Here is a 26,682-nt window from a genome sequence, read left to right on the forward strand (position 1 = left end):
GACAAGGTTGCCCTTTGTCTCCTCTACTGTTCGTCTGCGCGGTGGAAGCTCTAGCTTCTGCAATCAGAGAAAAACAATCAATTCACGATATAGACATAGCAGGTACAACTCACAAAATACTACTGTATGCAGATGACATCCTGTTTTTTCTTACTAACCCTACAACTTCCATACCCAAACTCTGCGAAGAGTTAGACAAATTTAAAAAAGTATCCAACTTTCTCATCAATAAATCAAAATCAGAGATGCTCCTTTTAAATTGCGAAGACATTAGCACTCACAATATGAGTCGGTTGTGCCCATTCAAACGGAAAGAAAAATCCCTCAAATATATAGGTATCTATCTAGCCCCATCGACTAGTAAACAATTTAAACTTAACTATATCCATATCCAACAGACGATCATTGCAGACCTCTCGGCTTGGAGATCAAAGAACAAATCCTGGGTTGGGAGAATCACAGTCCTAAAGATGAATGTCCTTCCACGGATATTATATATATTACAAACTCTCCCCACCCCCCTGCCCAGGAATTTTCTTAACTCCCTTCAAACAAAGCTATTCGCATATGTGTGGGATAATAGACCAGCCAGGATTAATAGACAATTAATGTGCATGCCAATTAGAGGGGGTGTCTGGGTGTACCAAGTCTATAAAAATACAGACAGGCAATGTTTTTACAGAGAATTATTGACTGGTGCACAAATTATTCAACGAAAGCATTGGTTGCTCTTGAGCACGACATAGTTAAAGCACCACATCTAGGGTTCCAATTCTGGCTAACAAACAAACAGATTACCCAAGAACCCAACCCCAACTCTATAATCTCATGAGACATTCCACATATGGAAAAAAATCTTAATAGCATACCCGAACCTATCCTCTTAAAACTCCCCACTAACACCTCTAACGGATAACATAGATTTCTTCCCAGGTCTTGGTTTTGCTGGTAGAACACTAACTCCAACACAAAAATCATTAGCGGTATATCAGTTGGGAAATGAGCACAGATTCTACAACTCTGAGGAGTTAGCAAATAGTGGAGTGGAAATTTCTAAAAAATTGGTTTCTCCTGTATCAATACTAAAAGCAAATAAATGTTCCAGCACTCCAGCAAACAAATGTGTATATATATTTTGCAAGTCACCTATGGGCCACTGTCCAGGACCCAACACATATAATAGACCAGTACACAGGTGACAGCAAATCCTTGTTTATTTTAAGGAGACTAACAAACAGGCGATGTTTCGGGATAATATCCCTTATTCATGCCATTGCATGAATAAGGGATATTATCCCGAAACGTCGCCTGTTTGTCTCCTTAAAATAAACAAGGATTTGCTGTCACCTGTGTACTGTTCTCCTGTATCAATGCCAGTCTTATATCACAAAACACCCAGACAGAAGAAATCTAGTGAGGCCGCTGACCACATTTGAATTACTCTGCAAACCGTCAACACCACACAAAAAGACACTGGCAATATCCTACGCCCTATTACAAATCCCACCACATTGTTACACCCCATATTTTATAGACGGGTGGAAGGAGGAATTAGACCTAACACCAAGAGAGGTATCCATGATCTTCTCTAATGTGACTAAACTCTCATCCTCCAGTCAATTAATAGAATTGAATATAAAAATAATTCAAAGATAGTATTATACCCCTTCTAGAATCCACAAGCTTTACAAATCGGCAAGTGATACTTGTTGGAGATGCGATTCATCAAAAGGTAGCATGGCCCATATATGGTGGAAATGTCCTTCAATCAGACATGTGGAAAGTGTTGCTAGGGAGACCGCAGAAATGTTGGAATTTACAGTCCCCCCGGACCCCCATATATTGTTATTTAATATTCTTCCTACTAAATTACAAACACATACAAAGAAATTAATATTTATTGCTAGTAATAGTATGAAGTCACTTATAGCAAGAAATTGGAAACAAAAAGATACACCTAGTATGGCCAAATGGCTTCACATGTTTCAACACATTCTGCAGCTGGAGTAGTATGCTTACATTAAACTAAGGACCAAAGAATCATAGTCAAATGAAAAATGTATGGGACAAATATGTCGCGAAAATTTTTTCAACATAGTAATTAAACCTGATCACCCGAAAACGTGTACTTAAGTGTATGACTTTTTGTTTTATCTCCCTGACAAGCGTAGCAACGAATTGTATTAGATGGCATTTGTTTACTGCATTATACTGTGTAACAACGTAGATAAAAGAGAAAACAAATTTGTAAAACGACACTGTTCACAGAAAATTGTACTAGTGGAATGTTCATTGCATATTTTTCTTTTCCAATGTGATGTACGATACATATGTTTGTACCAATAAAGTCGTTTCTTTTTTTTTTTTTTTTTTTTTAAACGGGTAATAATAAGACATACCTAGGTCAACTTTAAAGGGACACAAAGCCCACCAATCAGCAAGTGCTACCCATGTGCTGAACCAAAAATGTGCCGGCTCCTATGCTTACATTCCTGCTTTTTCAAATAAAGATAGCAAGATAATGAATAAAAATGTATAATAGGAGTAAATTAGAAAGTTGCTTAAATTTGCATGCTCTATCTGAATCATTAAAGAAAAATAAATAAATCGGGTTTTGTGTAATAAATATGAAACGGGTACTGATAACTTGGATAGTGTCTAATCTTGGTGAAATGCATTCCAAGAAAAAAAAAATAAGACTTTTTAAAAACAAAACATTGTAACATAGAGATTTTGATGGTAGATAAACAACAAGTCTGCCCAAAATTTTCGAAATGTGTAACCGTATCTAGTTTGTAGGATAGCCTTATGGTTATCCCATGCATTATTCACCCACAGTGTTTGTCATTACCACCTATAATGGAAGTTTATTCCATGAATCAACCACCCTTTCTGACACAATATATTATTTCTTCAGATAATTAAATAACTTTTAGCATTTCATGCTCAGATATAAGGCACCCATTTCAGGTTCCCTTAAAATCTCACATTCCACAGATATCCAAACAGAGAATTTCTTATGAATTGACAAACACAACCCGCATGCCAGATGTCTTGGGGTCACACTTGACTCAGATCTCTCTTTCACTCCTCACATCCAGTCTTTGGCGAATTCCTGCCGCCTCAACCTTAAAAACGTCTCATAAAAATTAGCCACTTCCTCACACAAGACACAACTAAGACTTTAATACACTCTCTCATCATTTCCCGCCTTGACTATTGCAACTCCATCCTCTCCAGCCCCCCTAGTTGATGTCTATGTCTCTTACAATTCATAATGGCCTCTGCCAGGCTAATCATCCTCACACATCGCACCTCATCCGCTGCACCTCTCTGCCAGTCCCTTTACTGGCTTCCTTTAACCTCCAGAATAAAACATAAAATCCTGACTTTTAAAGCTCTCAATAACACTGCCCCACCCTATATCACCGACCTAGTCTCGAGATACTCTTCCTCCAATTCCCTTCGCTCTGCTCATGACCTCCTCCTCTCCTGCTCTCTTGTTACCTCCTCACATTCCCGTCTACAAGACTTCTCCAGACTGGCCCTTATTTTGTGGAACTCTCTGCCTTGCTCTACACGACTCACATAATTTTCTAACTTTCAAGCACTCCTTAAAGTGAAAGTAAATCCTAGCGTTTTACAAACGCTAGGATTTACTTTTGAAACAAATAAAGGGCACTTTCATTCATGAAGTATAAGATACTTCATGTGGAAAGCTCCTTTATTTGATTCAATCGATCTCCGTTTTTAGCTGCTACAGCAGCCAACGGCTAAAAAATTTTTTGACTAAGAGGTGACGTTTTCACCTCTTAGCCAATAGCCGTGCGGTAAATCCGGCTTGGCGCCCGTGGGAGCAAGATTTACCCCACTGCTATTGGCTAAGAGCTGAAAACGTCACCTCTTAGCCAAAAAATGTTTTAGCCGTGCTCTGCTGTAGGAGCTAAGAGCGGCAATCGATTGAATCAAATAAAGGAGCTTTCTACATGAAGTATCTTATACTTCATGAATGAAAGTGCCCTTTATTTGTTTCAATAGTCAATCCTAGCGTTTGTACAACACTTAGATTTACTTTCACTTTAAAAACTCTACTGTTCAGGGACGCATATAATATACACTAACATTTTCCTATCTTAGTTCCTCTCCTCCTTTAGCTAGCCCCCTGAACCCCCTTAGCATGTAAACCTACGAGCCTAGCTACTTTATAGATCACCTTTATAAGAGATGATTTACAACAGTGAAACTCTTGGCAGGGCCCTCCATTGCGTTTGTCTCTCATAACCGTCACCTTGCATATTAGACCCATGTCTTTACCGCTGCAGAACCTGTTGGCGCTCTACAAATAAGTGATAATAATAAAAAATAATAAATATAATAGTATTGCCTAAAAGGTTTTACCGCCACTACTTACTTTAATATATTCAACACTATTATATATGTCAATATAAGAAAGTTGGTATTAAAGGGATATGATACTTCCCAAAAAATATTCTGTGCTTCAGACAGGGCATACGATTTTTTAAAAAAGTTTCCAATTTACTTCTATTGTGAAATTTGCTTCCTTCCCATGTTATTCTGTGTTGAAGAGATACCTAGGTAGGTGTCTGGAGCACTACATGGCAAGGAAATAGTGCTGCCCTCTAGTGCTCTTGCAAATGGATAAAATTCTTGCAAAACTGCTGCCATATAGTGCTCCAGACACATGAAATAAATTAGAAAGTTGTTTAAAATTGCATGCTCTATCTGAATCATGAAAGAAACATTTTGGGATTCATGTCCCTTTAACCCCTTAGTGACCAGACCCTTTTTCAATTTTCTTTCCCTTAAAGGGCCATAATACCCAAATGTTTAAACACTTTAAAGTGCTGCAGCATAGCTGTAAAAAGCTGATTAGAAAATATCACCTGAACATCTCTATGTAAAAAAGAAAGATATTTTACCTCAAAAGTTCCTCAGTAGCCACCTCCCATTGTAAAGGATTTCTAAGCAGCATTTTAGTGTGTCTGTCCTGGGACATCTTAGGGGATGAGCATCGTGCACTCTCATATTATTTCACCAATCAGGTAAAGGAAGCTTACTATGAAATCTCATGAGAGTTAAGTCAAATCTCATGAGATCACAGTAAGAGTTCATGACCTCAGCACTGCTGATGCTGATTGGCTGCTGTTCATTTCTTCATTTTTTTTAATTTTTTTACCTGCAGCTGGGAGCAGCTGAGTATAACTTTTTACACAGAACTGACTCTGCTGAGCTGAGGAGATTGTGAGGTAAAATATCTTCCTTTTTTACATAGCGATGCTCAGGTGATATTTTCCTGTCAGCTTTTTACAGTTATACTGCATCAGTTTCAAGTGATTTAGCATATGAGTATTATGTCCCTTTAAGGATCAGGACTATTTTTACATTTTTGCGGTGTTTGTGTTTAGCTGTAATTTTCCTCTTACTCATTTACTGTACCCACACATATTATATACCGTTTTTTCTCGCCATTAAATGGACTTTCTAAAGATACCATTATTTTCATCATATCTTGTAATTTATTATAAAAAAAATTTATTAATAAAATAGGATGAAAAAATGTAAAAACAAAAACACACTTTTTCTAACTTTGATCCCCAAAATCTGTTACATATCTACAACCACCAAAAAACTCCCATGCTAAATAGTTTCTAGATTTTGTCCTGAGTTTAGAAATAGCCAATGTTTACCTGTTGTTTGCAAGTTATAGGGCAATAAATACAAGTAGCACTTTGCTATTTCCAAAAAATTTGTTTTCAAAATTAGCGATAGTTACATTGGATCACTGATATCTGTCAGGAATCCCTGTATAACCCTTCACATGTGTATATATATATATTTTAGTAGACAACCCAAAGTATTGATCTAGGCCCATTTTGGTATATTTCATGTCACAATTTTACCGCCAAATTCGATCAAATAAAAAAAATGGTTCACTTTTTCACTGAAATTATTTATAATCAGATTGTGCAATTATGGCACAAATGGTTATAAATGCTTCTCCGATATCCCCTTTGTTAAAAAATAGCAGACATATATGGCTTTGGCATTGATTTTTGGTAATTAGAAGGCCGCTAATTGCACCACACTAGTATTATGTCAAGCAGTGAAGGGGTTAATTAGGTAGCTTGTAGGGTTAATTTTAGCTTTAGTGTAGAGATCAGTCTCCCACCTGACACATCCAACCCCCTGATCCCTCCTTAACCCCCCTCAAACAGGTCTCTTCCCCCCCCCCACCTCAAAATTGTCACCGCCATCTTAAGTACTGGCAGAAAGTCTGCCAGTACTAAAATAAAAGGCTTTTTTTTTTTTAAATAATTTATTTTGTATATATTATTCTGCAGTGTTGGATACCCTTTGGCCCCCAACCTCCCTGATCCCCCCAAACAGCTCCCTAACCCTCCCCCCTCTACCTAATTGCCGCCATCTTGGTACTGGCAGTTGTCTGCCAGTACCCACTTTGCAATAAAATTGGGCTGTTTTTTTGTGTGTGTTTTTTTACCCCATCCTTTTTTATGTTACCCCATCATTTAGGTAGCCCCCCTCCCCTTCCCAGATCCCTTTCCCAACATTTACTCCCCCTCCATCTCCCATCTTCCCTTACATTTGATCACTTTACTGTGATCTGAAGCAGGCGCACACTCCCACGCACTGCCGGAACTCAAATCCCCGCTGGCCAGAACAGCTCCGGCAATGAGCTGCCCACCCGCCTACCTGCTATGGCTCCAACCCACCAACGATCGGCACCACCGCTGTCTGATGCAGAGATGGGCCACAGAGTGGCCCTCTCTGCATCGGTAACTCTGCAAATCTATTTCTGCAGTGCCCCACTCATGGGGCATGCAGAAATAGTGCAATCTCGCTATTTTTAGCGAGATCATGGCAGAGAGAAGCCCAGGACTGCAGCAACATACATGGTACACAAAAAATGGCGGTCACTCCAGATAACACAGAATATGCTGATCACACACACAGAGAGCTCAGTTTATCAAGCTGTGTATGCAGTTTTGAAGAGAATATGAGCCTGCTTTGTTCTCTTGGTATTCTTTGTTGAAAGCTAAACCTAGGTAGGCTCATATGCTAATTTCTAAGTCCTTGAAGGCCGCCTCTTATCTAAAGTAAAGTATGCGGCATAATTATAATATTTAATATTAGGGAATGATAGGCCACCATACTGCTTCATATGTGATAATTTTTCCAAAGATATTCGCGCCTTCTTTTCCCCCCAGATAAAATGCAAACAAGCTCTATTATATCTTTCTATATCTTTTCTCAAAATAAGTAACGGAAGATTTTGCAATAGGAATAGCAGTTTTGTAAAAACAATAGTTTTAATCACCATTACCCGTGCTGATAAAGATAGATAGTATAAATTCCACTTATTCAATTCGTTTTGGATGTTATCAAAGAGATCTTTGTAATTAAGCTGATACCAGTCTTTGGGATTCTTTCCTATTTTGATCCCTAAATAATTTATATATTGTACCTCCTTAAAACAATATTTCAAGCTTTCCCTCGTTTTATTGACCCAAAGCAGCACCTGATTTACTAGAATTTATTTTGTAACCTAAAAATTGACTATATTTACCTATAATCTCCAAGAAAGCGGGGACGCTGAAAGAAGTAACTTGTAAAAAATAATAAAATATCGTCCGCATATAAGGAAATCACCAAATTTTGACTACCTACTTTAATCGGGCTCAGTTCTTTTCTTATACATATAGCTAAGAGTTCTAATGCAATGTCAAACAGTAAGGGCGATAGTGGGCACCCTTTTTGTAGGGTTATATAGTTTGACAATTCCCCATTCACTAATAATTGAGATCTAGGTCTGTTATATACCAGTTTAATCAGGATAACCAGGTTGCCCGCGAAGCCAAATTTCTCAAGTGAAGTAAACAAATGATTCCATATGATTGAGTGGAATGCCTTTTCTGCATCTACTGTCAGTATTGCAAGATCTGTTTTTTTATTAGTGCGAGGCCCTCTCCTGTAATCCTGGTCAACCTGATGAAAATGATCCAACATCGTTAATACCCTACGCATATTGCAGACTGAATTTCTACCAGGTATAAATCCAGACTGATCTGTATGTATCAGCCCTCCAATTATTCTCTTAAGCCTTTCAGCTAGGATTGACATCAGTATTTTATAGTCTTGATTTAACAGAGAAATCGGGCGATAAGAGGACATTTGTTCTGGATTTTTACCTTTTTTTATATATTAATGTGATTATAAAGTCAGAAAAGTAGGATGACGTCATATTATTTTTAATGTAATAATTATTATATAGACTCGCTAAAGTTTCTTCAACTGAATCAGATGTTATTTTGTAAAACTCCGTGGCAAACCATCCGGTCCCGGAGCCTTACTAGATTTGGCATTTTTTCTTGCTTTTTTGATTTCCGAAATTGTGATTTGTGAATTAATCTGTTTTAGTGCTTCTTGAGCATCTGTGGTACTTTCAGCCCCTGCCAGAATTGCTCTTTCCCTATCTTATTTATACTTTCTCTGGAGTATAGTTTTTGGTAATATTTAAAGAATACTTCTCTAATATCTGGTGCTTTGGTATAGGTTTTATCCTCCTCTTTGATTACTGGTACTATATTATTTTGCTTACGGAATTTCACTATCCTGGCCAGATGTTTGGCTGATATCCCTTGGTATCCTTGATATACTGCTCTTGCCTTTAAGTCTTCACTTGCCCAACTTTCCCTTAAATAGTTCTCCCTATCAATCTTAGCCTGAGTGTATTTTCCCCATGTGACTGTATTGGGGTTGACTAGATATCTTTCATATGTATTTCTAAGCTGGTTAGCCAACTGAATCTCTCTAGCTTTGTTTTTGTGTTTAATTTTGACCATATAGGCTTTGATTTCCCCTCTTAAAACGGCCTTTCCTGCCTCCAACAGGATTTCAACCTTGTTTACATAATCCTGATTTAGGGAGTGATATTCTTTCCATTTATTATTAAGCCAGTTAGATAATTGTGTGTTGTTACTCATATAGCCCGGAAATCGGAATGTATTTATCTTGCTATTTACCCTAATGTTAGAAGTAATCTTAAGACTAATTATCGCATGATCTGATATAATTATATCGGTAATACTTTATACTGTATCTAGCTTTAATAGTTGCTCATCTAATAAGAACATATCAATTTGTGAAAAGTTTTTATGTACCTTGGATTCACACGTGTATGCACGCTCCTCTGGATGTTGCAAGCGCCAGATATCTTTGAGTTTAAGTGTCTTAATATATTCTCTAAAGAATTTGGATTCTCTACGGTATGCCTGCCTATGTTTTAGTCGGAATCTATCTAGGTCTGGGTATAAGGTGAGATTCATATCCCCCGCCATAATTAAATTTTGTCCAAGATAAGGTATAAGTTTCTGTTTAATCTTTAACCAAAATTCTTCCTCAAATCTGTTTGGTCCATATATATTGCAAAAAGTTATGTTGTCTACCTTTATTTGGAGGATTATTAATCTTCCCTTAGGGTCTAATTCTTTATTGATAATATTATATGTCATGTGCTTATTTAAAAGTACCGCCACCCCCCGTTTCCTCTTATTACATGGGGTCGCAATAATTTCCGATATCCAGTTTGTCTTTAATTTATCTATCGCATGGCTCTTTAAATGAAGTTCTTGTAATAAAATGATATCAGGTTTATGCTTTTTGAGCATTTTAAAGATGTTTTTTCATTTATAGGGGGAGGTGATCCCGCCCACATTCCACGATATAATATTTAAGGATGTGCTCATTTAAATTCTTATATATATATATATATATATATATATATATACACATATATATATATATATATATATATATATACACACACACACATACATACATTTTTTATATTTAGTGGTTAAAAGGGGAAAGGAGAAGGAGAAAGAACCCCTCCCCCCAAAAAAACTGTACCATAACTCGTGTTAAATAAATCAACCTGCACAGTCTTAGCAATATCCATCTTGTATTTAGCAATCTTATCAGAAATATCCTAATAAAATTTACCTACTCACAGTTCAATATTATTCTCTAGACAAAAAGATTTGGCTTCTTCCACTGAATTTAAAACAATGGTACCTTCAACACTGAGTACTGTTATTTTAGCAGGATATCTCATACTGGCTTTTAGTCCTGCTTTAATTAACCCTGTACAGAAAGGTGCCATTGTTTTCCTCCTAGAGGAAGTTTCCACAGAAAAGTCTTGAAATATATATAGATGTTTAGTACCAATCATATAAGTGCTTGTACCTTTCTATACTGACGCATTATGTTGACCTTATCTTGGAAGTTGAGATATTTAATTAATACCATACGTGGTTGTGTATTACCATCAGCATATTTCCTGATAGTCCCAATCCTATGAGCCCTTTCTACCTGTAGTATACCAGTTGCTGACTGAATCCCCACTAAAGAAGGTAGAGTGGTTACCCCGAATATTAATAAATCCTCATATTCTTTAGTCTCTGGTTGCCCAACGATACGTATATTGCTACGTCTTGACCTATCCTCTAAATCTTCAATTTTTAGTTGTAATGCTTTGATTTTAACTTCCTGTTTATCCAAATTTGCCTCTTGTGCATTGGTTCTATCCTCTAAGTCGGAGACCCGAGTCTCAACTTCTGTGATTCTAGTAGAGAATTGCCTAACCTCTTGTGAAAGATCCATAATTTCTTTCTCGAGTATCTCAAACTGTAGCAATATTAAATCTGCGAGCTGATTTATAGTAAGTTGTGTCTCATGTGACTTGACAGGACTATCCGCATTTACCTCTATACTGGTCTCCTGCGGTGGTTTGTTTTTTTTTAATCTTTTTTTAAAGGCATGGCAGGCGATCTAGTTTTAACGTTCGTTATATATATCTTTCCATAGACTCTTAATGTAATGAATTTGTGTATTTGTGTGCAACTATCTGCGGGGGTACGGAAAAAAAAAGGAGCAAAGAAGGAGGTACACAATGCTACCAAAAAACTGTGTATGTTGTTGTATCAATTCTGCTTTATATAAGTGTGTACTAATTCACCTACAGTGTGCATCTTTCTGAGCTTTATTCTGGCATTAGGTATACACAGCAAGTTTATTTATTTAGTTTCCTCACCTGAATCTAAATATTGGTACCAACTAATCAGAGTTAAACGGAAAACAAACAAAATACCATTCCCACTTATTCTGAATCTATACCTTGATCTTAAAGCCTAATTATGCACCGTAGAAATATAATAGTACCAAAAACACTTTGTATTCAGTTATCTTATCTGTTATAGCCCCCTGCAATACATTTGATCCTATTACCAAGCAATACATCACAGTGAGAAAAAAAAAACTTCAGTTCCCATGTACTCTAGAATTGTGGCTTCGTCTCAAAACATATTGGTGTAGCGTTACAATATAATGGCACAAAAAAACACTTTATATTCACAGATCTTGTCTGGTGTAACCACCTCTGATTACACAGACCTGTTTCCAGGATAGTATGATATATGCAAACAAGCACATTCTGTTGGCTAACAGCTTGACAATATCTCTCCAGAAAGTCCAACCTTTGTGTGGGGTTCCCTCCCTACCTACTGACACACTCCCCACTATTATTAGCCTGATATTATATATTGATTTAAAATATGAACTGTAGCTTGCACTCCCCTTAAGCCATCTAAGTATATTTAGGTTGCAGTTATTTCAACAAAGTGTTCTTTATATACCCCTCTAGTTCTGAGGGAGCCCAGGTTCCATTAATCTAAGAGGTGTAGAAATAAATTGTCCGCCCTCTGGTCCCAGAAAATGTCAAGCTCTGTGCAACCAATTAAAAAGTGTACGCCTGTTAGTTTTTTAACTTTAGTTCCATTTCCACCATAGCAGAATTCTTAAAAAATATTATGAGTAAGCCAGAGCCGTCTTACATATGAGAGTTTTCTCAAAATGACTCCGTCTTTTATCCATATGGTAGTTACTCCGTACAAGACTTTTATATATCCAGTTGTTCCACAGTGAAACTAATACGTATTTGCGGTATAAACTCAGTCCACCACACAGACACACACTAATCTTTAGCTGATACTCTCACAGCGTAGCCCAAGTCCCATTAATTTGCAATTGCTTTATAAGTTATAATGATACTTGCGGTCTCCTTAATCCTATGACTGGAACAGCCTCTGGATGCTTCTCCCGACCACTTCACCATCGTCTTTCCCAGCCCAGCCTCAGTTGTGACACCTCACCCCTGCTGGCGGGCTCCACGTGTGGCAGAAAGCTTGGCGGAATTATGAAGATCTGTACATGTCTGTGTGTAGAAACTCCTCAGCTCAGCTGCTGCTTCCAAGCCATAAATTGAGCTTTACCAAAGGCAGATTTCTTCTGTTAAGTGTGATCAGTCCACGGGTCATCATTACTTCTGGGATATTACTCCTCCCCAACAGGAAGTGCAAGAGGATTCACCCAGCAGAGCTGCATATAGCTCCTCCCCTCTACGTCACTCCCAGTCATTCTCTTGCACCCAACGACTAGATAGGATGTGTGAGAGGACTATGGTGATTATACTTAGTTTTATATCTTCAATCAAAAGTTTGTTATTTTAAAATAGCACCGGAGTGTGTTATTACCTCTCTGGCAGAGTTTGAAGAAGAATCTACCAGAGTTTTTGCTATGATTTTAGCCGGAGTAGTTAAGATCATATTGCTGTTTCTCGGCCATCTGAGGAGAGGTAAACTTCAGATCAGGGGACAGCGGGCAGATGAATCTGCATAGAGGTATGTAGCAGCTTTTATTTTCTGACAATGGAATTGATGAGAAAATCCTGCCATACCGATATAATGTCATGTATGTATACTTTACACTTCAGTATTCTGGGGAATGGTACTTCACTAGAATTACACTGTAAGAAATACATAAAGCTGTTTAATAACTAGAGATTATGTTTAACGTTTTTGCTGGAATGTAAAATCGTTTTCATTTACTGAGGTACTGAGTGAATAAATGTTTGGGCACTATTTTTCCACTTGGCAGTTGCTTAATCTGTTTTCTGACAGTTTCTGTTCTCCCTCACTGCTGTGTGTGAGGGGGAGGGGCCGTTTTTTGGCGCTTTTACTACGCATCAAATATTTCAGTCAGCAACTCATTGTATTCCCTGCATGATCCGGTTCATCTCTACAGAGCTCAGGGGTCTTCAAAACTTATTTTGAGGGAGGTAATTTCTCTCAGCAGAGCTGTGAGAATTGTAGTTTGACTGAGATAAAAAACGTTTATTCTGTAATTTGTTTCCTGCTTCAGAATTTGTTATCTTTGCTAATGGGATTAAACCTTTGCTAAAGTTGTGTTGTTTACAAGGATTGAGGCTATAACTGTTTCAATTTATTAATTTTCAACTGTCATAGATCTTCTGTGCTTCTTAAAGGCACAGTACGTTTTAATATTATTCTAATTGAATTGTATTTCCAAGTTGCAAGTTTATTTGCTAGTGTGTTAAACATGTCTGATTCAGAGGATGATACCTGTGTCATTTGTTGCAATGCCAAAGTGGAGCCCAATAGAAATTTATGTACTAACTGTATTGATGCTACTTTAAATAAAAGTCAATCTGTACAAATTGAACAAATTTCACCAAACAACGAGGGGAGAGTTATGCCGACTAACTCGCCTCACGTGTCAGTACCTACATCTCCCGCTCAGAGGGAGGTGCGTGATATTGTAGCGCCGAGTACATCTGGGCGGCCATTACAAATCACCTTACAGGATATGGCTACTGTTATGACTGAGGTTTTGGCTAAATTACCAGAACTAAGAGGTAAGCGTGATCACTCTGGGGTGAGAACAGAGTGCGCTGATAATATTAGGGCCATGTCAGACACTGCGTCAAGGTGGCAGAACATGAGGACGGAGAACTTCATTCTGTGGGTGACGGTTCTGATCCAAACAGACTGGATTCAGATATTTCAAATTTTAAATTTAAACTGGAAAACCTCCGTGTATTACTAGGGGAGGTGTTAGCGGCTCTGAATGATTGTAACACAGTTGCAATACCAGAGAAAATGTGTAGGTTGGATAAATATTTTGCGGTACCGACGAGTACTGAGGTTTTTCCTATACCTAAGAGACTTACTGAAATTGTTACTAAGGAGTGGGATAGACCCGGTGTGCCGTTCTCACCCCCTCCGATATTTAGAAAAATGTTTCCAATAGACGCCACCACAAGGGACTTATGGCAAACGGTCCCTAAGGTGGAGGGAGCAGTTTCTACCTTAGCTAAGCGTACCACTATCCCGGTGGAGGATAGCTGTGCTTTTTCAGATCCAATGGATAAAAAGTTAGAGGGTTACCTTAAGAAAATGTTTGTTCAACAAGGTTTTATATTGCAACCCCTTGCATGCATTGCGCCGATCACGGCTGCAGCGGCATTCTGGATTGAGTCTCTGGAAGAGAACATTGGTTCAGCTACTCTGAACGACATTACGGACAGGCTTAGAGTCCTTAAACTAGCTAATTCATTCATTTCGGAGGCCGTAGTACATCTTACTAAACTTACGGCGAAGAATTCAGGATTCGCCATTCAGGCACGCAGGGCGCTGTGGCTAAAATCCTGGTCAGCTGATGTTACTTCTAAGTCTAAATTGCTTAATATACCTTTCAAAGGGCAGACCTTATTCGGGCCCGGGTTGAAAGAGATTATCGCTGACATTACAGGAGGTAAAGGCCATGCCCTGCCTCAGGACAAAGCCAAAGTTAAGGCTAGACAGTCTAATTTTCGTTCCTTTCGTAATTTCAAAGCAGGAGCAGCATCAACTTCCTCTGCACCAAAACAGGAAGGAGCTGTTGCTCGCTACAGACAAGGCTGGAAACCTAACCAGTCCTGGAACAAGGGCAAGCAGGCCAGGAAACCTGCTGCTGCCCCTAAAACAGCATGAATTGAAGGCCCCCGATCCGGGATCGGATCTAGTGGGGGGCAGACTTTCTCTCTTCGCCCAGGCTTGGGCAAGAGATGTCCAGGATCCCTGGGCGCTAGAGATAATATCTCAGGGATACCTTCTGGACTTCAAATACTCTCCTCCAAGAGAGAGATTTCATCTGTCAAGATTGTCAACAATCCAGACAAAGAAAGAGGCGTTTCTACGCTGCGTACAAGAGCTCTTGTTAATGGGAGTAATCCATCCAGTTCCACGATCGGAACAGGGACAGGGGTTTTACTCAAATCTGTTTGTGGTTCCCAAAAAAGAGGGAACTTTCAGACCAATCCTGGACTTAAAGATCCTAAACAAATTCCTAAGAGTTCCATCGTTCAAGATGGAGACTATTCGGACAATTTTACCTATGATCCAAGAGGGTCAGTACATGACCACTGTAGATTTAAAAGATGCTTACCTTCACATACCGATTCACAAAGATCATTATCGGTACCTAAGGTTTGCCTTCCTAGACAGGCATTACCAGTTTGTGGCTCTTCCATTCGGATTGGCTACAGCTCCAAGAATCTTCACAAAGGTTCTGGGTGCTCTTCTGGCGGTACTAAGACCGCGGGGAATCTCGGTAGCTCCATACCTAGACGACATTCTGATACAAGCTTCAAGCTTTCAAACTGCCAAGTCTCATACAGAGTTAGTGCTGGCATTTCTAAGGTCACATGGATGGAAGGTGAACGAAAAGAAAAGTTCACTCGTTCCACTCACAAGAGTTCCCTTCCTGGGGACTCTTATAGATTCTGTAGAAATGAAGATTTACCTGACAGAGGACAGGCTAACAAGACTTCAAAGTGCTTGCCGCACCCTACATTCCATTCAACACCCGTCAGTGGCTCAATGCATGGAGGTAATCGGCTTAATGGTAGCGGCAATGGACATAGTACCCTTTGCACGCTTACACCTCAGACCACTGCAACTGTGCATGCTAAGTCAGTGGAATGGGGATTACTCAGACTTATCCCCTTCTCTGAATCTGGATCAAGAGACCAGAAATTCTCTTCTATGGTGGCTTTCTCGGCCACATCTGTCCAGGGGGATGCCATTCAGCAGACCAGACTGGACAATTGTAACAACAGACGCCAGCCTTCTAGGTTGGGGTGCCGTCTGGAATTCTCTGAAGGCTCAGGGACAATGGAGTCAGGAGGAGAGTCTCCTGCCAATAAACATTCTGGAATTGAGAGCAGTTCTCAATGCCCTCCTGGCTTGGCCCCAGTTGACAACTCGGGGGTTCATCAGGTTTCAGTCGGACAACATCACGACTGTTGCTTACATCAACCATCAGGGAGGGACAAGAAGCTCCCTAGCTATGATGGAAGTATCAAAGATAATTCTCTGGGCAGAGTCTCACTCTTGCCACCTGTCAGCAATCCACTTCCCGGGAGTGGAGAACTGGGAGGCGGATTTCTTAAGTCGTCAGACTTTTCATCCGGGGGAGTGGGAACTTCATCCGGAGGTCTTTGCCCAAATACTGCGACGTTGGGGCAAACCAGAGATAGATCTCATGGCGTCTCGACAGAACGCCAAGCTTCCTCGTTACGGGTCCAGATCCAGGGATTCAGGAGCAGTCCTGATAGATGCTCTGACAGCACCTTGGGACTTCAGGATGGCTTACGTGTTTCCACCCTTCCCGTTGCTTCCTCGATTGATTGCCAGAATCAAACAAGAGAGAGCATCAGTGATTCTAATAGCACCTGCGTGGCCACGCAGGACTTGGTATGCAGACCTGGTGGACATGTCATCCTGTCCACCTTGGTCTCTACCTCTGAAGCAGGACCTTCTGATACAGGGTCCCTTCAAACATCAAAATCTAACTTCTCTGAAGCTGACTGCTTGGAAATTGAACGCTTGATTTTATCAAGACGTGGGTTTTCTGAGTCAGTTATTGATACCTTAATACAGGCTAGGAAACCTGTTACCAGAAAGATTTACCATAAGATATGGCGTAAATACCTATATTGGTGTGAATCCAAAGGTTACTCTTGGAGTAAGGTTAGGATTCCTAGGATATTGTCTTTTCTACAAGAAGGTTTAGAAAAGGGTTTATCTGCTAGTTCATTAAAGGGACAGATCTCAGCTCTGTCCATTCTGTTACACAAACGTCTGTCAGAAGTTCCTGACGTCCAGGCTTTTTGTCAGGCTTTGACCAGGATTAAGCCTGTGTTTAAAACTGTTGCTCCACCATGGAGTTTAAACCTTGTTCTTAATGTTTTACAGGGCGTTCCGTTTGAACCCCTTCATTCCATTGATATAAAGTTGTTATCTTGGAAAGTTCTATTTTTAATGGCTATTTCCTCGGCTCGAAGAGTCTCTGAATTATCAGCCTTACATTGTGATTCTCCTTATTTGATTTTTCATTCAGATAAGGTAGTCCTGCGTACTAAACCTGGGTTCTTACCTAAGGTAGTTACTAACAGGAATATCAATCAAGAGATTGTTGTTCCTTCTTTATGCCCAAATCCTTCTTCAAAGAAGGAACGTCTACTGCACAACCTGGATGTAGTCCGTGCTCTAAAATTTTACTTACAGGCAACTAAGGAATTTCGACAAACGTCTTCTCTGTTTGTCATTTACTCTGGGCAGAGGAGAGGTCAAAAAGCTTCCGCTACCTCTCTTTCTTTTTGGCTTCGTAGCATAATTCGTTTAGCTTATGAGACTGCTGGACAGCAGCCTCCTGAAAGAATTACAGCTCATTCTACTAGAGCTGTGGCTTCCACTTGGGCCTTCAAGAATGAGGCCTCTGTTGAACAGATTTGCAAGGCTGCAACTTGGTCTTCGCTTCATACTTTTTCCAAATTTTACAAATTTGACACTTTTGCTTCATCGGAGGCTATTTTTGGGAGAAAGGTTCTTCAGGCAGTGGTTCCTTCTGTATAAAGAGCCTGCCTATCCCTCCCGTCATCCGTGTACTTTTGCTTTGGTATTGGTATCCCAGAAGTAATGATGACCCGTGGACTGATCACACTTAACAGAAGAAAACATAATTTATGCTTACCTGATAAATTCCTTTCTTCTGTAGTGTGATCAGTCCACGGCCCGCCCTGTTTTTAAGGCAGGTAAATATTTTTTTTTTTAATTTATACTCCAGTCACCACTTCACCCTTGGCTTTTCCTTTCTCGTTGGTCCTTGGTCGAATGACTGGGAGTGACGTAGAGGGGAGGAGCTATATGCAGCTCTGCTGGGTGAATCCTCTTGCACTTCCTGTTGGGGAGGAGTAATATCCCAGAAGTAATGATGACCCGTGGACTGATCACACTACAGAAGAAAGGAATTTATCAGGTAAGCATAAATTATGTTTTTTATAAACGCACTATCTTCGGGCTCTGCTACGCTGTTTGCACTGTGTGTATCCGGGCCAGCTCCATCCGACCAGCGTGTGGCTACTTGAGGACTTCCGCTCTCCATGTGGTTCCTCCCCAGCCAGGGTACTCTTCTCCCCAGCAACAGGAGTATTCGTTTGGGCGACGTAGATCTTGGGTACAAGCTCCTTAGCGCACTCCCTTCCCTTGCGCTCCGCCCACCGGAAGTCCACATTACAACCTCTCGCTAAAATTACTTTTGATTTGCTCCATATCGGTATGTTTCTTGCTGATACCGATTGTTTCTGAAATTCCAAATATTGGCCGCTCCGATATATCAGTCTACCCCTAGTAAAAAGTATATTAATATAACAGTGTTGGTTATGCAAAACTGGGGAATGGGTAATAAAGGGATTATCAGTAGACTGTCCATTTAATTGGCCTCAATAAAAGGAGATAAGAGGTGTATAAAAGGATATTACCTGGAAAGCAAAAAAATGCAATCCACAAAATTATTTTTTTTTGTATGTAGATCTTTTGAAATTTCTAAAAATCGATAAGTTAACGTGTTAGAGCATTTTATTATTGTGCCATCATTATAACTGTGTTTAACTCAGAGCTGTGAGCTAGCTGAGCACATCTAGTGAGCAATGACAAGAGGCATATACTGTATCTGTAGCCACCAATCAGCAGCTAGCTAGCTCACAGTCATGCATTGATGGTCCTGAGCCTACCTAACAAAGAGAAGCAAGTACATTTGATAACAGGTGCAAATTGAAAAGTCTCTTAAAATTGACAAAAACAGTCAAAATTGAAATGTGCATTTGGGAAATTTCAATTTTAAATAAAAGCATTTTTGCAATATACTTCTATTAGCAAAAATGTTTCTAGTAAAAAGTTATTACTGTTAGCAGCATATGCACATATCCTGTGAGTGCAGTGTACCAGTATTCAAACACCATGTCTGCCCATAGAGCTGGCAGTGGTGTGTATTGCTAGGAAGAGTTGCACTCAAGAGAGCGCGCTTCCTTCCATAGGCTTCAATGGGATCCTTGTTCTGATGTCGTCAGAGACAGCACATAACCTGAGCGCATCGAAGGGGGTAAGTAGTGCAGCGATGGCAGCAGTTTGTAAATATATATATACATACACATACACACATATATACACACACACAAACACATACACTGTATGTGTACATATATTTTCTGGAAACACACAGTTCCCATAGACCGCAATGTAAAGGCTGTTTTTTTTTTCTTCTTATACCCCACTCCCGCCAACTTTACTCCGAAAATACTTCTTAGAGCAGTTATTTTATTAAAAATAAAAATGCTACAATTTTTATTTTTCAATAAAATATACTACACTGTATTTTGGGTGCATTTGGGGCACATTCATAAAATGAACTAGAGATCTGATCTCGGGTTAATTGTATAAGCGCTAACTGCTACCAATTTGCCCGTTTGCGGGCGCGCAATAAATTAGCTCTCCACTTGTAATCTAGCCCATACTGTGCACTCTTGCATATACAATTGTGCACATTTTGAAAATGAAAGTAAAGAAAGTGCTTTAAAATGGTAAGCTCTATTTTTTAATCATGAAAGGTCAATTTTGACTGATGTTATGCAGACACACTGATTTTAAAGAATTTATAACATTTCTTGGGAAGTTGCAAGTTAACATTTTGTTCTGCTCATTGAAGCATTGTACAGTGATAGGACCAAACTGTAACCCCTCATATGCAAATGTAGTTCTGGCCCGGGTTGAATCATCCATTATATTTTGCAGTAGAAATCTCTACAAAGACAGTGTAGAAGATTCAATAACCATCTGGTTTTAATATGGCAGTACCAGCAATAGAAACTATAAGGCTAGTAAGGTGTAAAATATAACTTATTTTAGCAATTAAAAACATGCACAGTAGAGGTTGGTGCCCCAGTGATCTCAAACATTTCATGCTAGGCTAAGCTAAGCACTTCAAAGATGGTTTGAATCATTTTTAATCATTCGTAAAAATCCCTACAAAGACAATATAATGTATTACATAAGATTAATGATCTGATTCTAATATGGGAAAGGCCAAGAGAACAGATTCCAGATTTAATTAACTGATATGCATATAGAACACAAGTGGAGTGCTAATTTATTGTGCACCGATTAACGGGCAAATTTGCCCGTTTGCGGGCACGCAATAAATAACACGCCATTACAAATGGCTGGTTATTGCTACTGCAAGCTCGGGGTAACTGCGCTCAGAAAATTAACCAGAGATCAGATATAATATAATATAGTATAGTCCATAATCTTTACAATTTTACAATTGCCACCTCTGATTGTTTCTTATTTAGCTCTAAAACTACATATTTAAAAGTAACACCAAAGACTGAAGGCCTAATTCTCTGAAGGCTGCTAATTGTTCAAAATTCTGTTTTGTTTGTTGAATGCTGTATATACTGTTTGCAAGCGACAGAGAGCAGAATGATGCCATTGGACATGTTCATCCCGGTTGCAAACTGTACAGGTAGAAATAATACGTTTTTTAATTTATAACCATTTCATTAAATGTTATTAAAAAGGGATATGGAACCCACATTTTTTTTGTCTTTTGTAATTCAGATAGAACATAGAATTTTAAACAGCTTTCCAATTTACTTATATTATCAAATTTGCTTCATACTCATGCTGTCCTTGTTGAAAAAGCAATAACACACTACTGGGACCTAGCGGAACACATCATGTAAAATAATGACAAGTGGAATATTTGTGCAGCCACCAATCAACCGCTAACTCCCAGTAGTGCACTGCAGCTCCTGGGCCTATCTAGGTATCCTATTAAAATGACCACTCAATGCAGTAGTACATAATAAAAAGACAAGGCAATAACACCTACTCTAAATTTCAAATAAGCAATAGATTTTTTCCTGAGAAATTATTTTTTTCGACCATTTTCCAGCCCCTTGTATCATGAGACAGATATCAGCCAATCACAGACGTATACGTATACCATGTGATCTTGTGCACATGCTCAGTAGGATCTTGTTCCCCAGAAAGTGTGCATATAAAAAGACTGCAAAATGTGATAATGGAAGTTAATTTGAAAGTGTCTTAAAACTGCTGCTCCATCTGAATCATAAAAGTTTATTTTCACTTGAGTTACCCTTTAAAACAAAAAAAACCCTGCAACTTAGATGAAAGAAATTGAAAGTTTAATTTTGACTTTCCCTTTAATTATCTCAATGTAAAGAGGAAAGAATGTCTATAGTGAAAATGTGCACTAATACAACAAAAATATGCATTCTCACTATGTGTCGCCATTTGCTAATATGTATGAATTTTTATAGTTTGTGAAAACTATACTATACATTGGAAAGCCCTTCATTTATTACCTTTACAATGCAGGACAGAGTTTCTTTGAGAATTACACCATATGAAAACATAGCAAGGTTTGTGAGTTGATGATATCATGCTGCTCAAAAGAAACGTTGATCATCTGAGTCTGAGAAACAGGACTATAAAAAGGACTACAACCAGGTTATATCATTTGAAAGTACATGCAAGTCACCCACTACAGTAGAGAAAATGAATATCTATGAATCAGTTCCTCAGGCTTGGGAGAATTGTCGTATAGACATTGGAGCCATTTTGAGATAGAAAAAACATTGGGGTTTGAGAGGTCCTCTTATTAATAGTGAATATTTGGGATACTAAATAGTTGTACTGAGTGAGGCACAACGATAAATATATTTTAGTGATTTCTGTTTGCAATCACTTTAAAAAAGGTGGTGTAAAGATTTTGATTTTAGATGACAAAACAGAAAAATCAATAACAGAGAAACATAGTTACAGAGTGTTATAGACAATAATACGAGAGGTCAGATGCAGCATTATTTTTTGCATATAAGTGCAGTTTGATAGAAGATATAAGGTTCCCCTATGCAGTTTCAGTGACATGGAGGTTCAGGGGAATTACTATAGCTTCTGATAAACGTGTGGAATCCTTGAATTAGTTTTAACTGGTTATTCTATTCTTGTTTTCATGTTGTTAAATAAGCAAACACTATATATATATATATATATATATATATATATATATATATATATACACACACACATACATACACACATAAAGCTAGATACTATTCTAGAGACAATGTGACAACCTTGTTGCTATCAATAGCAGCTTGCACAAGATCAAATTTGAACCACACAAAATGGATGCAATGCAACAATTATCAAGCAAGAGTAATAGCTGCTATTTTGCACGAGGGCTGCTATACAGCGATAATGACAGTTTCCTATCCCTGTTGTTAATAGGTGGTCACATTGCACATTCTAGCCTTTTTTTCCCCTCTTCCTAGTGACTGCATTAAACTGGTGTAAATGATTTCCCACATGGAGTTAACCTGGATTTACGTCCGTTAAGAGTGTTTTTTTTGTCACAAGCTCCTATTGAGCATGTGCAAGAAATAACAGAATATACGTATATACATTTGTGATTGGCTGATGGCTGTCACATGATACAGGAGTGGAAATAGACATAAATGAATTTGTCAGAAAAAAAAAAAATCTACTACTAAAATCTGTCTTTCACTACATTCCAGTGCTGATGTTTGCACATGTGCAGTAACTCTGCTTCAGATACCAGCAGTATTAAGCTAGGCTCCATAATGGCAGCCCTTGTGATTAGAGAGAGGGGCATGACATTGTTTAGTGTTTAATGTCCCTTAAAACTTAATAGCTGACAAGGACCCTTGACACCTTTTCCATTACAATCTTCAGTCTCTTCTAAATCTCCCTCCTATGAACATTAATTTCCCAACGTCTTAAAAAAGGAACACGAACATTAATAAAAGCAACATGAAACCTAAAATGTATTTTATTTATGATTTAGACAGAGTAGACTTTTTTAAACAACTTTCCAATTTACTTCTATTATCTAACTTTATTCTCTTGGTATCCATTGTTGGCAAAGAAACCATGTACTGCTGGGAGCTAGCTGAGCATATTAGGTGAGCTTGTAACAAGAAGCATATATGTGCAGTCACTGACCAACAGCTAGCGCCAATAGGGCATTGCTGCTCCTGAACCTATCTTAGTATGATTTTTTTAAATAAAGGATACCATGAAAACAAAGCAAAATTAGATCATAGAAATTGATTGGGAAGTTGTTTAAAATTATGTGCTCTATCTGAATCCTGAAAGCTTAATTTTGGCTTGACTGTCTCTTTAATTAAACATCACATGTAGGATATAATATGCTTATCCTATATTTCCTCTTCAAAATGGCTCTATACATTTTTTTTAACAGCCCATGTTCCTCCCCCACATTAAAGAATGTAGGGAGGAAACACATATGACTCCATATGATACAGTTCAGGGAGAGGACAAGGAAGGATGCATTAATGAGCTTCCTAGTATTGTCAGCAAGCAAACACATACTGCTGAGTGCCTTATTATCAGGGTAGAGCAGAAAGTATGTCTGAATTACCTGACTCTTCACATACAACTGAAATAACTCTCGCCGGAAACAGCGAGTTACTTGAGCAGCAAACAGCAATCAACCCGATTCTATATGATCGGGTTGATTGACACCCCCTGCTAACGACCAATTGGCAGCGAATCTGCAGGGGGCGGCATTGCACAAGCAGTTCACCAGAACTGCTTGTGCAGTGTTAAATGCCGACAGTATATGCTGTCGGCATTCAGCGGTGTCGGGCGGACATGCTCGCTGCAGCGTATCATGTCCGTTCGACAGATGGTAAATCGCCCCCTAAATGTCTTCTGTGTCCACCTCCCCTTCTACACTTTAAAAGGAAAAAAGGTCACAATTCAAATTCACATGGGTGCAATACAATTTCAAATAGAAACATATTTTCAATATACTTCCATTAGCAAAAGTGCTTCTAGTAAAAGTTATTCCTGTTTTAGAGACATACGCACATATGCTACGCGCGTCTAGAGCATCAGGATTCAAGCACCCTGGCTGCTTACTAGTGGTGGTGTGTATTGCATTTGTAAACACTTAAAGGGATACTAAACCCAGATTTTTTTTTTTCTTTCATGACTCAGAGCATGCAATTTTAAGCAACATTCTAATTTACTCCTATTATCAATTTTTCTTGGTATCTTTATTTGAAAAGCAGGAATGTAAAGCTTAGGAGCTGGCCCATTTTAGGTTCAGCACTTGGGTAGCGCTTGCTGATTGGTGGCTAAATCCTTTAGGAAAACATGGAATTATCTACAAAAATCCCCATAAACTTTATGAACAATAAACTAGAATCAGTTTTGTCATAATAAGATATTGGTGTCATTTGAAAGCTTGAAACTTTCTTCATTCTGTTGACTATCTGAAAGATACATTTATTAGATACATTTATTAGATACATTTATTAGATACATTTATTAGATACATTTTGACTTTCCCTTTTCTAATAAATCTTTTTAAATAAAAAAATAACCATGGACATGTGTTTAAAGGGACACAAAACCAAATGTTTTTTTTAATAATTCAGAGCATTATAATAAGGTTTATTAAAGGGACACGAAGCCCAAAAAATTTCCTTCGTTATTCAGAAAGAGTGTAAAATTAAAAAAAAATAAAATCCCAGATTATTTATATTATGAAATGTATTTTGTTCTTTTGGTATCCTCTGTTGAAAATCAAGTAGGTAGCTCAAGGCCGTGCACATGTCTGCTGTTTGAAAGAATGCTTTAAACAATGTTATACATTAGCAAGAGCACTAGATGACAGCAGTGTTTGCTGCCATGTCATGCTCTACACATATGCACGCTGCCTACCTAGGTATGCTCTTCAACAAGGAATACCAAGAGAACAAAGCAAAGTTTCATGTCCCTTAAAGTTTTGGAGATGCTAGAATAACATAGGAATTAAATGACTTTTCTAAAGGCGAAGGTGTCTCTAATTAACACATTTATGCATTGGATTACTAGCAGAAAATTGAGGGCTAATTTGCTTTCTAATTAAAAAAAAACATCTCTCAAAAAAAATCTTTAATTAGACACATTGTAAATCAAAGCACTGCTTTTTCAGTATTCTGACTGGTTTTTAGAATGTAACGCCATTGGCTGCTGCTGGCCAAATATGAGCAGTAACTGCACTCTGCAGTCACATAGTGATATAGTTAGATGCAACTATACCTAGCTTATCCAACATAAGACACGGGGCAACAAGGCAGCCCTACAATGGTTTTTTTTATCTATCCCTATACATCTTTAACTTGAACATTTCATGTGTCTGATGAATGTATCAATAATATTATATTTTAATATTCCTAGAAACACAGGCAATGTGTTCTGCTAAATGTATAACAGAACGGGTTAACAGTGTTCTCCATAGAACATTTAGCCAACAGTGTGGCAATATTAAGTACCCAGTGGGGGCGGTGTAATACTATAATAAAATGCTCAGTTATTTATAAATGTTTTATTTCTTTTACAATGTTTATTGCACAAATTATCATTAAAGGGATATGAAACCTAAACATTTCCTTTTGTGATTCAGACAGAACAGACCATTTAAAAAAATGTTTCCAATTCTTTTATCGAATTTGCTTTTTTCCCCATGGAACTCTTTGTTGAAGAGATACCTAGGTAGGTGTCTGGAGCACTACATGACAGGAAATAGTGGTGTCATATAGTGCTCTAGACATGTGTATGCTCCTGAGCTTACATTCCTGCTTTTCAACAAAGGATACCCCAAAAAAAAAATGGTATTAGAAAGTTGTTTAAATCATGTAAGAAAAAAAAATTGGGGTTTCATATCTCTAACTCAATTTATGTTAAATTATGAAATTATAAATAGCTTAAGTATTATTTATATATAAAAGAAATTGATATAATAAAAATAATAATAATAATAATTTTAGCTTATTATTGTCTTAAATTGTATCCAGTTGATCAGTAGAAACTACTTGGTCTTAGGGAGAACACTAATAATAATAATATTATTTATTGTTTCATTTAAAAGTATACAGTTTGCTCACCAGCTCTCCTAGTAAAAAAAAAAAAAAAATCACTGTTGTACCATGGCAAAAAGGTTAGACAGCTCTGGGTACTACACAGATTTACATACTAGTATTGTGATGCAGACTGATGGCTCCATAGACTGTTGTACACACAGATACCAATATCTAGATTCACTAAGAATAGCAAATATTGTTAAAAAAATAATACAAATCCCTATGCTATTCTATGAAGCCTATTAACAAAAAAGGAAGGAAACAAGCTTCACAGAATTTGTATCAACTTGTGCAGTTTTTCACTTCTTTGTGTCCTACATACAGAGTATTGTCAGCTGTTGTGCAACTAATCCTATATTAAAAAAGGCCAGGTGTGTTTGTCCGATGCAGTCATGCGCAGTAGAGACTGCAGCGCGAGACAAACA

General features: G+C 38.2%; 1 protein-coding gene across 1 annotated transcript in view; it reads right to left on the reverse strand.

Annotated features, from left to right (window-relative positions):
- The window catches only part of SCAMP4 (secretory carrier membrane protein 4), an 89,954-nt gene that overhangs the window by 48,387 nt on the left and 14,885 nt on the right, over positions 1-26,682 (reverse strand). The gene's annotated exons all lie outside the window — the stretch shown is intronic.

This window comes from Bombina bombina, chromosome 2 (genome assembly GCF_027579735.1).
Source record: "Bombina bombina isolate aBomBom1 chromosome 2, aBomBom1.pri, whole genome shotgun sequence".
In the NCBI taxonomy this organism is placed as follows: domain Eukaryota; kingdom Metazoa; phylum Chordata; class Amphibia; order Anura; family Bombinatoridae; genus Bombina; species Bombina bombina.